Source organism: Trachemys scripta, chromosome 20 (genome assembly GCF_013100865.1).
Source record: "Trachemys scripta elegans isolate TJP31775 chromosome 20, CAS_Tse_1.0, whole genome shotgun sequence".
Taxonomy (NCBI): domain Eukaryota; kingdom Metazoa; phylum Chordata; order Testudines; family Emydidae; genus Trachemys; species Trachemys scripta.
The window spans coordinates 18,492,444-18,507,313 of NC_048317.1; positions in this window are offsets into that span (position 1 = coordinate 18,492,444).

The window sequence follows — 14,870 nt, forward strand, 5'->3', positions numbered from 1 at the left end:
CTTAATTAATTGGCCTCTCAGAGTTGGTAAGACAACTCCCACCTGTTTATGCTCTCTGTATGTGTGTATATATATCTCCTCAATATATGTTCCATTCTATATGCATCCGAAGAAGTGGGCTGTAGTCCACGAAAGCTTATGCTCTAATAAATTTGTTAGTCTCTAAGGTGCCACAAGTACTCCTGTTCTTCTTTTTGCGGTTTAAAGAAGTTACTAACAAGCTAGGCTTATAGCTGCCAAGAATGACTTAACTGCTTAAATGTAATCGTTATTTGCTTAGTAACTATTACCAGGGACGGGAGGGGTAGAGGGAGGAATGGGGGGGAGAAAGGGAGGGCTAGAGGAGAAGGGGGGGGTGAGGCTTAACTGCAAAATGTATAAAAGAAGAAAAACGGTTCCTGTTAGTGTGCTTGATCTGAGACGTGCCTGTCTCCTTGTACCGCTTTGGGATCCCAAATAAACTTTGTTTGCTTCTCCCCCTGGTGTGTTTATTGGCGCGAAGCACACCGGGCAACGAACCCCGCTGCTGCTGTCCTCGGGCCCTCTGTGCTGGCAACACGCTGCATCTCTGATTGTAGAGCCGGGGGGCCCAGCCCGCGGCTGCAGAGGGTTGCGGCGGGGCGGGGGGCGCGCTCTGGTGGCTCTTTTTTTGCTCCGCTCCCCGGCCACCCGATATTTCATCTTTGGCATCTGGTCACCCTAAATGACTATTTTACTGAATAGCAGCTAATGAGTCAATGCGAAATGCTGTTGTCTGTGTATTTCCATTAAGCAGCTGCTGAATATTAACTGGACTCATTGCTGAAACCCTGTGTTCAGCATTCTCACAGGAAAGGCAGAAATTCAGTGCCTGTCTCTGCCTTGTGCCATCACTCATGGCAGTGCAGAATGGTTGTAATACACTATCCGGCCATTTGGTAGCAGATGACACCCCCTTCGCACAGGTGCAAATAGCCACGTCAGATACAAGACATTAGGAATCAGAAGGATTTGGAGCCAGGACAGAACTGTGCTTCCATCATTCAGTAGCGACTGAGCCATGGGACACGTGACTCAGCGACAAAAGATGCTAGTTCTAAATCTACTGCACGGTGTGATTCTCTGAAATCTTGGCCTTACAATTCCAGACATGTAATCTGTGGCCCATACACAACATTTCATGGTCAGCACTGCCACATTTTATCTATTTTGTTATTTTAATTCATGGTCACGCAGATACTGGCACTTTCCAACCTGATTGCTTCAGCAATGCGGCGTGGTGACTTTCACAGCAGAGCATGAGGGACAGCTCAAAGCACAGCTGTGTGTAGCTGCATAATCTGGTTCTGATTTCTTGTGGCTGAAGTGGGAGGCAACACAGCTCAGTATTTCTGCCTTTGCCGGAAGCACCAGTGCTGAGTTAGATTTTCAAAGCATACTGCAATGGGGACAGTACTGAGATGGGCCTTGATGTGAACTCATTTGCCTGGTTAATTTCGCCAGTGGCTTGAGTATGTCAACGCCCATCTCAGCCACATCCCAGGGAGCAGGAGTCAGCAAAGTGGCTCAAGCTTCCATGGCCCTAAGCAGTATTTTCTTTTACTCATGCCAGTAAAGAAATATTAAATCAGCCCCCAGAGCTTTCCACCTTGTTAGCACTCCATAGACTAGCAGGAAACAGACCTGCCTTGCTGGCCATTTCCAAAACACAAATACACAACAGGAAATTATGCAACACAAAATGAAATGTGTAACGTGTAAAGCTCGGTGAAGCAGAGTAATAGAAGCGCAAATGAAATGTTCCCCACGACCCCAAATTTAACTACATAGTGAGAGGGCCAAAAAAGTGCCCCTCTGGTTAAACAGAGTAAAAGCAGTCAGAGGCAAAAAGGCAGCCTTTACAAATTGGAAGTCAAATCCTGCTGAGGAAAATAGAAAGGTGCATGAGCTCAGAGCAAGTGTAATGTGCTCCCATGCTGATGTTGCAGCATTTCACATTCTTGTTCTCTCATCTGGGTTCGTGCATTGGGCCCATCACTGCAGTATCTGAGTGTCTCCCAGCAGAAAATAATGGCATCCAGGGCCTCTCTGTCTTTCTTCCCTGTTCACCACAGGCAGGGCCGGCTCCAGGCACCAGCGCTCCAAGCATGTGCTTGGGGCAGCACTTTCCAAGGGGCAGCACTCCGGCTCCTTTTTTTTTTTTGCTTGGGGCGCAAAAAGCTGGGAGGCCGCCCTGAGTGAACTGTGGCGGTGGGGGGCACAAGGAGGGCAGCAGGAAGTAACCCTTGGGGGGGGCAGAGGAACCGCTCCCCCCCAGTTCATCTCTGCTCCACTGCCGCCTGCTCCCCCGAGTGTGCAGCCACTCCACTCCACTTCACTTCTCCCCCCTCCCTCCCAGGCATGCCACGTGAATCAGCTGTTTTGCGGCAAGCCCGGGAGGGAGGGGTAGGAGGGGAAATGCGGTGCGCCCGGGGAAGGAGGCAGGGCCTGGGATTTGGGGAAGGGGTTGGAATGGGATGGGGAAGGGGTGGAGTTGGGGGTGGGGCCGGGGGGGCATGGGAAATTTTTTTTGCGTGGGGCGGCAAAAAACTTAGTGCTGGCCCTGACCATAAGCAGGCTCTGGCTGCTCCTGAATGCAGAAGAGTGGTGCTGGCCACAGTGATGCGTTTTGCATTAGCTTTAAATGCAGCCAGGCTGGCCATCCTGGTTTTCTCTGCCACTGAGCTGTGTAGGCTGGGTCTGGTTCCCGTGAGGACTCTGTCAAACCCAATTGTTAATCAAAAAGAACAGGAGTACTTGTGGCACCTTAGAGACTAACAAATTTATTTAGGGTTACCATACGTCCGGATTTTCCCGGACATGTCCAGCTTTTTGGGCTCCAAATCCCCGTCCGGGGGGAAATCCCAAAAAGCCGGACATGTCCGGGAAAATCGGGACATGCGGGTGGCGGTGCTGGGCTGGGAACCGGGGGCGCCGAGCGCCGGGGGCCGGCGGGGCCGAGTGCTGGGGATGCCGGGGGCACCGAGCGCCGGCGGGGCCGGGGACCAGGGGGGCCGGGGGCTGGCGGGGCCAGGGACAGGGGGCGCCGAGCGCCGGGGGCCGGCGGGGCCGAGTGCCGGGGGTGCCAGGGACTGGGGGCACCGAGCGCCGGAGGCCGGCGGGGCCGAGCGCTGGCCGGGGTCGGGAACCGGGGTGGGCCGGGGCCGAGCGCTGGCGGTGACCGGGGGCACCGGGGGCCAGCGGTGCCAAGCGCCGGTGGGGCCGAGCGCCGGGGGTGCCGGGGACTGGGGGCGCCGGGGGTCGGGCGGTGCCGGGCGGGCCGGGGGTGCTCGGCCGGGGGCCAGCACCCCAGGGCCTGAGCCGACCCAGGCTGGAAACACCGGGGGGGCCAGCCTGGGCTGCGCCTCCTCCCCCCCATCCCCCCTTACCTGCTTCAGGCTTCCCGCGAATCAAATGTTCGCGGGAAGCAGGGGAGGGGGTGGAGTTGGGGCAGGGACTTTGGAGAAGGGGTGGAGTTGGGGCGGGGCCCCGTGGAGTGTCCTCCTTTTGGAGGCTCAAAATATGGTAACCCTAATTTATTAGGGCATAAGCTTTCGTGGGCTACAGCCCACTTCTTCGGATGCATATAGAGTGAAACATGGAGGAGATATATATACACACATACAGAGAGCATGAACAGGTGGATGTGTGTATATATATCTCCTCCATATATGTTTCACTCTATATGCATCCAAAGAAGTGGGCTGTAGTCCACGAAAGCTTATGCTCTAATAAATTTGTTAGTCTCTAAGGTGCCACAAGTACTCCTGTTCTTTTTGTGGATACAGACTAACACGGCTGCTACTCTGAAACCAATTGTTAATAATAATATATGGAGATATACCTATCTCATAGAACTGGAAGGGACCCTGAAAGGTCAATGAGTCCAGCCCCCTGCCTTTACTAGCAGGACCAAGTACTGATTTTTCCCCCAGATCCCTAAGTGGCCCCCTCATGGATTGAACTCACAACCCTGGGTTTAGCAGGCCAATGCTCAAACCACTGAGCTACCCATCCTCCCTTTTCCCCCTTCAGTTAGCAGCTGTTGTGGGAAGTCAGGGCTGAGGAGGAAGAAAGCTGATATCTCAGGCAGGTGGGGCCAGTGTCATGCAGGGCTTTGAAACTGAGGTCAAGGAGCTAAACTCTGTGTTCAGTGGGGAGCCGGAGCCGGAGCCAGTAGCAGCTTTGCCGTGGCGCCGGGCCCACGGGCCGAAGGGGCCCAGGGAAGCCGCTCTTCAGTGCTGCCGGCGCTGGGCTCCTGCTGTGGAGCAAGGCAGGCTCTGAAGCAGCAGCGAAGCGCCTCCCCCAGCGCTGCGTCCCTGCCCGCCCTGCTGCGGTTCGGATTAGCTGTCTGTCTCCCAGCAGCAGCAGGAGGGGAGTGGGAAGGGCTGAGGTCCAGAGCTAGCAGCTCCTGGGAGGAGGAGAGGCGGGGCCGGGCCTTGGGGGCCCAGGAGCCATCAGCTGTTCAGCGGGCGGAGGAATCATTGCAGAGCCACCCAGGAAGGAAGTTTGTCTGGCTCTGAGTTGCTAATCAGCATGGCTGGTCACCGGTGTAGTGGGCAGGGCTGTTTAGGTGTTTTTTGGCCACCAGCCAATCAGCGAGGGGAACTCTGCTCGAGGCGCAGGAACTGAGCAACCCCACAGGTGCAGCCCCACCTCCTTTTCCTACCTGCTGCTTTCTGTGGCTCTAGTGCAGCGCCCAGCCTCGCTCCAACCTCTCACCCAGCTAAAGGCAGCCAGGAGCAGCAGCTGAGCTGGTAAATGTATTTCAAAGGGGGTCTTGGGGCAAGGGGAGGCTGAGGGAGACTGAAACCCCTTCCCAGGTGGCTGTGCTGAGAGCTGGCTGCTGGCAGGGTGGCCGTCTGCATGGTGGGGGCCTGGGGGGCACCAGCTGCCACCCACCTCTCTGCATTTGGCAGGGGACTCAGCCAGAGTCATCTCCAAAAACATCCCCTGCACCCCCGCAGCACAGAGACTGAGAGTACTGGCCCTGCTGGGCCGCTGGACCAGGACAAGCCTGGTGTGGGGGGGGCATCTCCTGGTCTCTCCTGCTTGCCCTCCCTCCCCACGCAGAGACAGTGGCCACATGTGTAGTGCGCTTGGTCCCCCTCCCTGGCATCTGGGTGACTGCCTCTTAGGGGGCTGGAAGGAAAGAGGCAGTGGGGAAAAGGGATGGGGGGTAGGTAGGAAAGGAAAACTGAGGCTATCAGGGGAAAGTGTCCTAGCAGTGCAATCTCTGCCTTGGGGTGTGGATGGAATTGTCTCCCAAGAGAAGGCTGGAACTACCTGCTGTTGTATTATGTGTGCTGCCCAAACCCAAAATGCTAACATCCCCCTATACTCTGTATGTTACCCCCAATGACCAATAACTGATGCTTCAAATTTTCTGTATCGTTTATCTTAAAATATTTTCTAATCAAATTTTAAATGTTTTTAGTCCATGTGCTCTGGGTGGGCCGCGTGCTGAAGGTTACCAATTCCAGGGATAGGGGAAATGGGGGCCCAGCAGCAGCTGGGGCTCCCCTGTTAAGCAGGCCCAACAAACCCTCACCCTGACAAGCCCCACCTCCCCTGCATCTGTACCACCCCACTGAGCCCGGGTCTGCACCCAGACCCCCATCCAAATGAACCCTGTAGATAAATCTCTGTATTAAGCATCTTCACATAACTTTCATATGACTTTGTATTATGCCTCTTCATATAACCCTGTATTAAGCTATTGTCATACAACTTTGTATCAAGTCCTTTGATATAGGAACTTTGTATCAGATCCCTATGTAGAAAAACTTATAGAAAACTTTGTGTTAAGCCTTGGTATAATGTTATAGCCCCTCAGGATAGTTAAAGTAGAAGAAAAATGTCTTTTTGCTACTAGAATAAGATTCCCTACACACACACTCCCTTAATCAATTGCCGTGTTGAATGAATGAGGTGTGAATGAACAAGGCGTGAAAGGCAGCACCTCCAGACAGCTAGTTGGAGAGGGGATGGAAGCCAGACCCAAGGACAATCAAACTTGTCAAGTGGGCTCACTAAAGAATGTTACTCTGAAACCTAAAGAATAGCAGACATATTGATGGCCTCGGGGGCGGGGTGGGGTGTTAGAATCAAGCACCTTCTTTTGGAAACAACCTTTTTGAACAGTATTGGGACAACATCCAGAAGGAAGCAGCACAAAGGACCAATGGACACAGATTTTGAATCTGGTATAGATTTGCATGAGAGAGAAGCTGCTATAAATGTGAGGTTTCAGAGTAGCAGCCGTGTTAGTCTGTATCCGCAAAAAGAAGAACAGGAGTACTTGTGTTAGTCTCTAAGGTGCCACAAGTACTCCTGTTCTTCTTTTTATAAATGTGAGGTGTCTTGCAGAGGACAGCTCAGTTGCAGAGGACCCTGGGTCTTGTCAACATTGGAGCATTGATCCAGATCAGCGGAAGCCCGGCTCCACCCCTCCCCTATCTAACTCACCTAGCCAGTGAAGATAAGGGGAGCAACTAGTTGGTAACAACAACAAGAGGAAGTGTGTTTGTGTGTGAGTGCATGAGTGTAATATGCATATGATACAGTGTTGATTGATGCATGTATTACCAATGAATGTGGTGTTCGCCTTATTCCCCCTGAAAAGATCCTGTGCAGTACTTTAAGTACAACAACCCCACCTCCCCTGCACCCAGACTCCCCCCCGCCCCCGCTGAGCTCCAACCACTTTCACTTGGTCCCCCCCCCGCAGACTCCCATTGCCCCTGCACCTGACACCTCCCTGTGCATCCAGATCCCCCACTGAGCTGCCTGCACCCAGACTCCCCCCCCCCATGGAACCCTCTTACCTCCATCTGGATCCCCCCACACTAAGTCCCTCTGCACTGGGATCCTGCTGCTGGGCTGAGCCTCCCTGCTGTGACGGAGCAGGGAGCAGGGCAGATTTGACCTGGGAATGTTGCAGGGGGGTTGCAGTGGGGATGTGGGACTTCCCTTGAAGGAAGCTACCTGAGCTGTAACCTGAGCCAGGAACGGGGGTGGGGAGAATTAACACCTTCTGCCCGGGAGACTGAACAAAGGAGAGGAGCAGCGGGAGGAGTTTGGAGTTTTAGTTTCGGTTGGGGCTGGGTGGTGCAACGCAGGGAACCCCAAGCTGGGGTCTAAGCTCCCTGAACCTCCCAGAGGGACCTAATTGAGGGGGTCTGGTCGTACCTACACGCTCTGCTTGAGACTGTGTTCCTGTCCTTAAATAAACCTTCTGCTTTACTGGCTGGTTGAGAGTCGCAGTGAATCTCGGGAAGAGGGGTGCAGGGCCCTAACTCCCCCACAATCCGCAACACCTGCCCACATCTGTGAGCCTGGCCCAAAAGGGGCAGGGCCCCAGGGTGTTTCTGTGGCAGGCCTGGCCCTTGTGCTGTGTCAGGGTCAGGTTCAGTCTCACTGCCAAGTCCCTGTCCCAGGGGAGGGGGAAGGCTGCCGGGTGATCTCCCACCTCCATGCAGCCAGTGGCCTGTGCTCCCCACTGCCATGGTGGAGCTTCCACATTTATTTATTATTTAAAAAAATCAGAATTTTAAAATATGATGCACAGAATTTGATGCAGAATTCCCTCCGGAATATGGGTGCTGTGCAGCTGTGATGGTGGGACTGTGAAGGGGGTGTTGGACAGTCGGGGATCTGTGAGTGGGGGAGCTGGGCAGGGGGTATGGTGTGCAGGGTGCTGCTCAGTTGTGGTGGGAGGTCAGCGGGAGGGGTCTCTAGGCAGGGGGTGCTGGGCATAGGGATCTGTGGGGGAAGTCTCTGGGTGAGGGGGCACTGGCATAAGAGCAGGGCAGTGGGCAGTGTGGAAGGGGCACGCTGGCAGCACAGGGCTGGGCGGGCCAGTGTGCGTCTAGCAGTTGTGGGTTTGTAAATAGTGCCCTTGTGCTGGGCTGAGTGGGGCCAATCCTGATGCGCCTCATTACCCCCCAACCGGCCCCTCACTCTGCGGATGGCCCCCCATCACATGCCCTATTTTCCCAATGGGGGCCCACAAATATGTTTGGCGCCGGGCCCACAAAAAGTTAATCCGGCCCTGGCCAGAGCAAAGAACCAGGCAATGTGTTCCTGGGAGCCGGTGCGGCTGGGCAGACGCTGCTGCACTGTGAACCAAGTGGCGCATTCTCAGAGCTTGGCCTCCATTTCCTGAAGACAGAGAACTGCAGCAGTCTTATCAGGGCATTTCCCATGCAACTCTGTGGCTAGCTCAGCAGCTGATAAGATCAAGTGTGACCTGCTGGCCGGATGTAGATGGGAGGGTGTTCTGCTGTGGGAGTGTGCAGGAGCAGGGCAGAATCAGGCTGGCCTGCAGAGATGTGGATGGTTCAGCTAAACGGGATTCCTAATGGTTATGTGGGTATTTTGGTGCAGGTCTGTGTGGATGGTCTTACCCTGGAATAAACCTGGGCTTAGGGTGGATTCAGCTATGGCTCGTAACAAACCCAATTTAACTAACTCCGTTCTAGCCATATAGTTTCCAAGATAGGAGTGTCCACGCAGCCTGGCACAGGAATACCCACTCCAGTTAAACCAACACAGGAGGTGCCCAAGGCCATGGGCCCATCTAACTGTCTAGGGCCAAGGGATGGGGTTGCTCTGGCAGAGTTCTCCAAAGTATTCCCCTCTCATTGCCAGAATCAGCTCCACCTCATGTGGGGTGGCTGCTGCCGCTCCTCTCACCCCAGTGCTGATGTTGGCCAGGCAGCGAGAGGCCTAGGAGGCAGGGCCGGTAACGGTGGCCATGAAGCCAGAGCAAAGCTAGGTGTGGTCTGTGCCCTGCTGGACCCTCAGCCTGGGCATCTTGGCAGCTCACCTGCTGGTTTCCTGCAGATGCTGAATGGGGAGGGGAGTAGATGAGCCCCAGGAGATGGGAGTCCTGGAGGTTGAGGACTAGTTGCCTTGAATGACCCTGGGCTTCAGTCAGAGATGAAAGGCCAGAGCCATTTCAGGGCCTTGCTTGTCGTCCTGCTGCTTTGGAGGCAGTAGCACATCATGGTGGCAAATGCTGCAGAGACCTGCAGCAGGAGCAGAGTGGCTGCACCCCTGGTCTGTGGGCAGGAGCCTGTCGCTCAGAGCCCAAGTGCTGGAGCCTGGTAGGGACAGGGCAGGAGCTGCTTGCAAAGTGGGGAGCATTCAGTTTGCACAGGTGGAATGAGCAGACGTGCTATTAGGTGCCGGGTCCACGCCTTAGTCACCAGGATTCACAGTAACTTTTCACTCCAGAGACTCTAGCCCAGCTGGAAGGAGCTGAGCAACGTCTCCCCAGGCTGGCTTGCCATACCTGGAGTATGTTCACACTTCACAGCCTTCAACCTGGCTGGGGTCACTGTGAGTGCCTAGTCCCTTGTCCTGTGGTGTGGCACCTCGGTGTGCTGGCTGCACAGGGGAAGCCATGTTACCTGGAAGGAGGAGGACGTCCCAAACTGTGCATGTGGCTTTTGTAATGAAAAGCTCCCACAGCGGGTGTCTCTGGACTGGTGCCAAAGCAGGACCATCCCTGGGATGCAGCAGGATGCTGTATTTGAGTGCTGGCTGGCTGGTCACTGGTCCAGCCTGGAGAGTGGGCAGAACACTAGTCTGGTCTCTGTGCCTCCTAGGGTTAGAAGGGCACTGTGGAAGGGCTACATATTGCAATGGGCATGAAGGCTTCGAATAGACCTCTGGGCTCAATGTCACTGCAGCATTATTCAACTGAACCCAAAAAACAGGAAGGAGCCATTTGTGCACAAGGCAAATCCCCTGGGAGTCCCCTTCCAACCCATGCTGCTGCATGCCCAGGAGTTTGGGGCTAGCTCCTCCCAGCTCCATGCTGTAGCCTTCCCTCCCGCTGCCAAACCCAAGCCTGCCTGCCTGTCAGCAACACCCCCAAAATGATGTCCTTGGAGCTAACACCTGGAAGCACTGGGTCCCTGCACCTTCTTGCTGGCTTGGGGTGATTATCAGTGCAAGGGGAGTTCCCTGTCCCCCAGAGCTGAGGCTGGAGAAAGCAGCTGCTCCTCTTCCCTTCCCAGGAGCCACACCGTCCCCTCCTCCCTGACCCTTCAGTAGTACATCTCCATCAGGCAGAGACTTTCGTCTTACAGCCCAGCTGGCATTACCTTGGCTGGTGACCACTGACTCCTGATGCTAGCACCCTTGTGGTGGTGGGTGCTCACCTGCCCCTGGTGTGTCAGTCCTAGACTATGGGTGCTCTGCAGCAGGGACACATATTCTTTGCAGTGTTTGCAGAGTGTCCTGTACAATGGGGTGCTGTTCCCTATCTGGGGTCCTTTGGCATGACTGCCGCAACAAAAATAAATAACCCAGGAAGTGGCCTGCTTCCCTGCCATTGATACGCTCCAGCCTATTCCCAGCCGCACACTTAGCACCCTTGCTCTGCCGTGCTCAGAGTGCAGGCACCGCAGCCTTGGGTAGGCTCTCTGCTGGGCAGCTCCAGCACGTGATTCAACCAAGAGCCTTGGCATGCTCAGGCTGTGAGCGTAGCCAGTTCCTCCTGTCTCTGTGAACAGTCTCAGGATGCGGCAAGAACGGGCTCATTTCTAGGGAGCTTCTAACCAAAATCAGAACTACTGACTGCAAAGGACTGGGGATGGGCCAGTGATACCTCTCAAGCCTAGGTCATGGGTTCCAGTCCTACCATGAGGATAAGACAGCCCCACATGATGGCTGGGTAGGGAAGGGCACATCAAATGAAAATGAGAGGCTGCACATTTAAAACTGAGCAAACAAAATACTTTTTGGACAATGCACAGTAACCTATGGAACTCACTGCCACAAAGTATCACAGAGGCCAAGAGCTTAACTGAATTCAAAAACAGATTGGCCGTTTGTATGGAGAACAAGAATGTGCAGAGATATGATAGTAGAGAATGTTATTAAATCTAAGCAAGAGTTTTTGAAGGGACACAAATCTTCCTGTTTCAGAAAAGGAGCCAACCCTTACCTAAAGGGATCAGAGGGGTCAGGAGGTGTCTTCCCCCAGGGCAGGTTATCCTGTAACTGCTACTGCAGGGCTCCTTCCACTTTCCTCTGCAGCAGCTGGTGCTGGCACTGTCAGAGACAGGATCCTGGGTGCCGCGCTCTGATCTACTCTGGCAGCTTTTAATGAAGACGAAACTAACAGAGTGATGGTGCTGTGAAATCACTAGCTTTCTAATTGTACCAATTATTGTGCAATAATTGTGAAATCATTTCCTGCATGTGAAATGTTCAGCTGGGGCGTGGAACTGATTCAGACTGGATGCTGTGTCCCAGAGAGCAGGCAATGGGTTCACGGGCATCTCTGCTTCTTGTCCTTCCTCCTGTCTCTAACTGGTGCAGACACCTCAAGCAGGTAGGAAGTAGGAGTGGCGAGCGTAGTGGTGGGCGTGGGGAATTCAGGGGTTGTGAGCTGAGTACCACACTCTGGTCCCCTGCAATTCAATCCTTGGCCACCCAGGAATGGGATTTTCCTGGATCTCTGTGTCCCCTCCCCTCTGCACCTTGTGCAAATCTCTCAGCGGGAAATGCATGGAGCGAGCACAGTGGCTTCTGGTGAGAATGTAGCACTATGGACACTGACTCCCTGCTGGGCAAGAGAGCAGCACAGAACATCCTGTTTGGAGAACACTACAGTGACCTTGCCTGCTCACTGTTTAGCTCTCTGTTTACTCCAGCTTGATATTCCCCGGTTGAGTGAAATCTGCTCAGTGTGAAATGGTGCCAAACCTCTCCTGGCCTGTGACTGGCTAGAGCAGCCCCCAAAGCACCAGCATCTCTGGGCACCTTCACCCCACACCTCAAACAAAGCAGCAGCTAGCAGAAAACAGCTGACCAGAAAGGACCAGCCATCCTGTGACACTGCAGCCCCGGGCTGGTGCTCCCCAAAGGCCTGGGTACGGAGATGGGCCCTGCCAGGCACCCTGGGGGTTACCATACTGGGACTCCTTGGGACCCAGGGGCAGTAAATCCCACAGCCCTTTCAGCCCAGGTGGCTCCAGTGTCAGCGCCTCTACTCACCGCAGCCATGGCAGCATGACCCGGGGAGAGACGTCTCACAGATAGGATTCTACAGGTCAAAGCCAGACACCTTCAATTCAACCCAGAACCCCAGAGGCCACAAGGGGGCTCTCAGTGCAGTGCACTGCTCCTGACACAGGCTGCAGGGTGCCTTCAGGGGCTGCCCCCAAAGCGCACACACTGCACTAGTCTGGAAGGGACAAAGGCCCAGATAAGGGGTGCTGAAGGAAGAATGGTCCAGTGGTTAGGGTGTTAGCCTGGGTCCTGGGGTCAATGCCGTGCTCTGCCATGGACTCCCTGTGACACCTTGGACAAGTCACCTCCACTCTCTGCCTCAGTTTCCCTGCCAAATGGAAGACTAGCCCCCCTGCAGGGAGGGGGGGTGTGAGGCTAAACACAATACAGAGTTAGGGTGGCCAACTTTCTAATTTGTGAAAACTGGACATTGAGAGACAGAACCTCCCCTGCTCCACCTCTTCCCCCTAAGGCCCCACCCCTATTCCGTCTCTTTTCCCTAAGGCCCCGCCACTGCTCCTCTTTCCCCCGCCTGTCACTTGCTGCTCTCTCCATCTCCCGCCCCTTGCCAGCTGGGTGACGTGTGCAGGACGTTCTAGGTCGAGCCACACTCTGGGGCTGCAGGGGTGACTAGGGCATGGAGAACCACGCTCTGGGGTGGGGGTGACTGGGGCAGAGTGTGGGAGGGAGAGACGCACGCAGGGGGTGGTGGGGTGACTGGGGCAGCCTGGAGGGGCAGCACCACAGGGGAGAGGCATACAGGAGGCTGAGAAGGGGTCCCAGGCGGTGAATCTGGCCACCGGCCCTGCTCCTCAAATGCCGCATGCTTCAGGAGCCCTCCCCCGGACGCCAGCTGCTTGTACCTCTCTCTGCCAGAGCCAGGCAGTTCCTGAGTGCTCCTCCTACTCCGGCAGTAGCTGCTCTTCCCACCTTCCTAGCGGCAGAACGGAAGCCGATTGTGGACGGTTACTCAGGTCACTGGACTTTTGGTGTCCGGTCAGTAGTGCTGACTAGATACTGCCAGGTTCCCTTTTTGACCGGACTTTCCAGTTGAAAACCAGACACCTGGCAACCCTATAGAGTGCAGGTGCAGACACGACGGCAGCTGGATCCCACCGAGACACCAGACACCCTGAGCAGCAGGAGGAAATGTTGCTCTTATTTGCCCTGAGCTTTAGCAGGAACTCTCTTCCTTCCACCCTGGTGAGGCTGGGTGTGACGAGCTAAAGATAGCTCATCACCGGCATGAGGAAGGTACTGTAGCCCCTGTCTTCCCACTGCCGCTCCTCCCCCCCACACACACACACCCGCCGAACCAGAATGGGGCACAGGCAGAAACCTGCTGAGTCCCGTGAGTGAGCTGGGGGGGGTTGCAGACAGCCATTCATTCCCACGTGCCCTTGGACGCTCTCCTGGGGGCTCAGATAGCGAGCCATAGGGAGCACTGATTGCACTGAAAACAAGTGCTGGGCAGAGCCCAGGGACAGGGCAGAGGCCCCAGCTCAGATAGGGATGGATTCACGGGGCGGTTTCTGGCCCAGGCAGGTGGAGGAAGCAGAGGGGTTTTGGAGGCAGCCAAGGGATCAGCCCAGTGATGGGGGAGAGAGATTCCCACCAGGAGAACGGCCAGGAAAGGACCTTCTTACCTTGGGCAGCGGAGCACGGAGAGCTGGAGCCACCAGGAGCCTTTGCAAAGGCAAGCTCTGAGGGATCCCTGAGAATGGAGCCTGTTTCCTGTCTGCTCAGAAGACTCTGCCCCAGAGTAATGAGCAAGAAGGGGAGGTGTGGAAGAGGAGGGATGCCTGGGTTCACAGGTGAGTGAGTCATCTTCCTCTTGGCAGCTGCAATACTCCCCAGACCTGCTACTATTCTCAGGGTGCGGCCTGGACCAGGCACTGCAGATTCCACCCATTGACTCACACAGCGTTTGGCAGCTGTTCTTGCAACTGGGCTGCTGCTGAGAAGCTGAACGGCAGGTCCCCTCCCAAGGAGGGGGCTGTGGGAGGCAGGAGGCCGTGCATAGCACCTTGTAAATCAGCACTATTGGTGGTGTTATATCAGCAGTTCTCAAACTGTGGGCTGGGACTCCAAAGTGGGTCACCAGGGCTGGTGTTGGATTTGCTGGGGCCCAGAGCTGAAGCCAAAGCCCGAGCCCCGTCACTGGGGCCAAAGCTCAAGGGCTTCAGCCCTGGGTGGTGGGGCTCAGGTTATAGGCCTCCACCTGGGGCTGAAGCCCTTGAGCTTCACTTTGGCCCCCCCGCCCTGAGCACCGGCTCCGTACTCCCATTGTCCGGGAACCATGGCCAATGGAGCTGGTGCGGGGCGGAATGGTGCAGGTAAGAGCAGCACACGGAGCGTCCTGGTCCCCCCCACCTAGGAGCTGGACCTGCTGGCCACTTCCGGGGCACAGCGCGGAGCCAGGACAGGCAGGGAGCCTGCCTTAGCCCCGCTGCGCCGCTGAACGGGAGCCGCCTAAAGTAAGCCCACGCCCCAACCCCCTGCCCTAGCCCTGAGCTCTCCCAAACCCAGAGCCCCCTCCCACACCCTGAACCCCTAATTTCAGGCCCCACCCCAAAGCCCGCACCCCCAGCCAGAGCCCTTGCCCCCTCTCACACCCTATCTCCCTGCCCCAGGCCAGTGAAAGTGAGTGAGGATGGGTGGGAGAGAGTGAGCTACCAAGGGAGGGGAATGTAGTGAGTGGGGACGGGACCTCGGGGAAGGGACAGGGCTAGGATGTTCATTGTGCCATTAGAAAGTTGGCAACCCTACCCTGCATGGGACCATAGGCAAGCCATTCCTTTGGGTCTGCTTCCCCCTCAGAA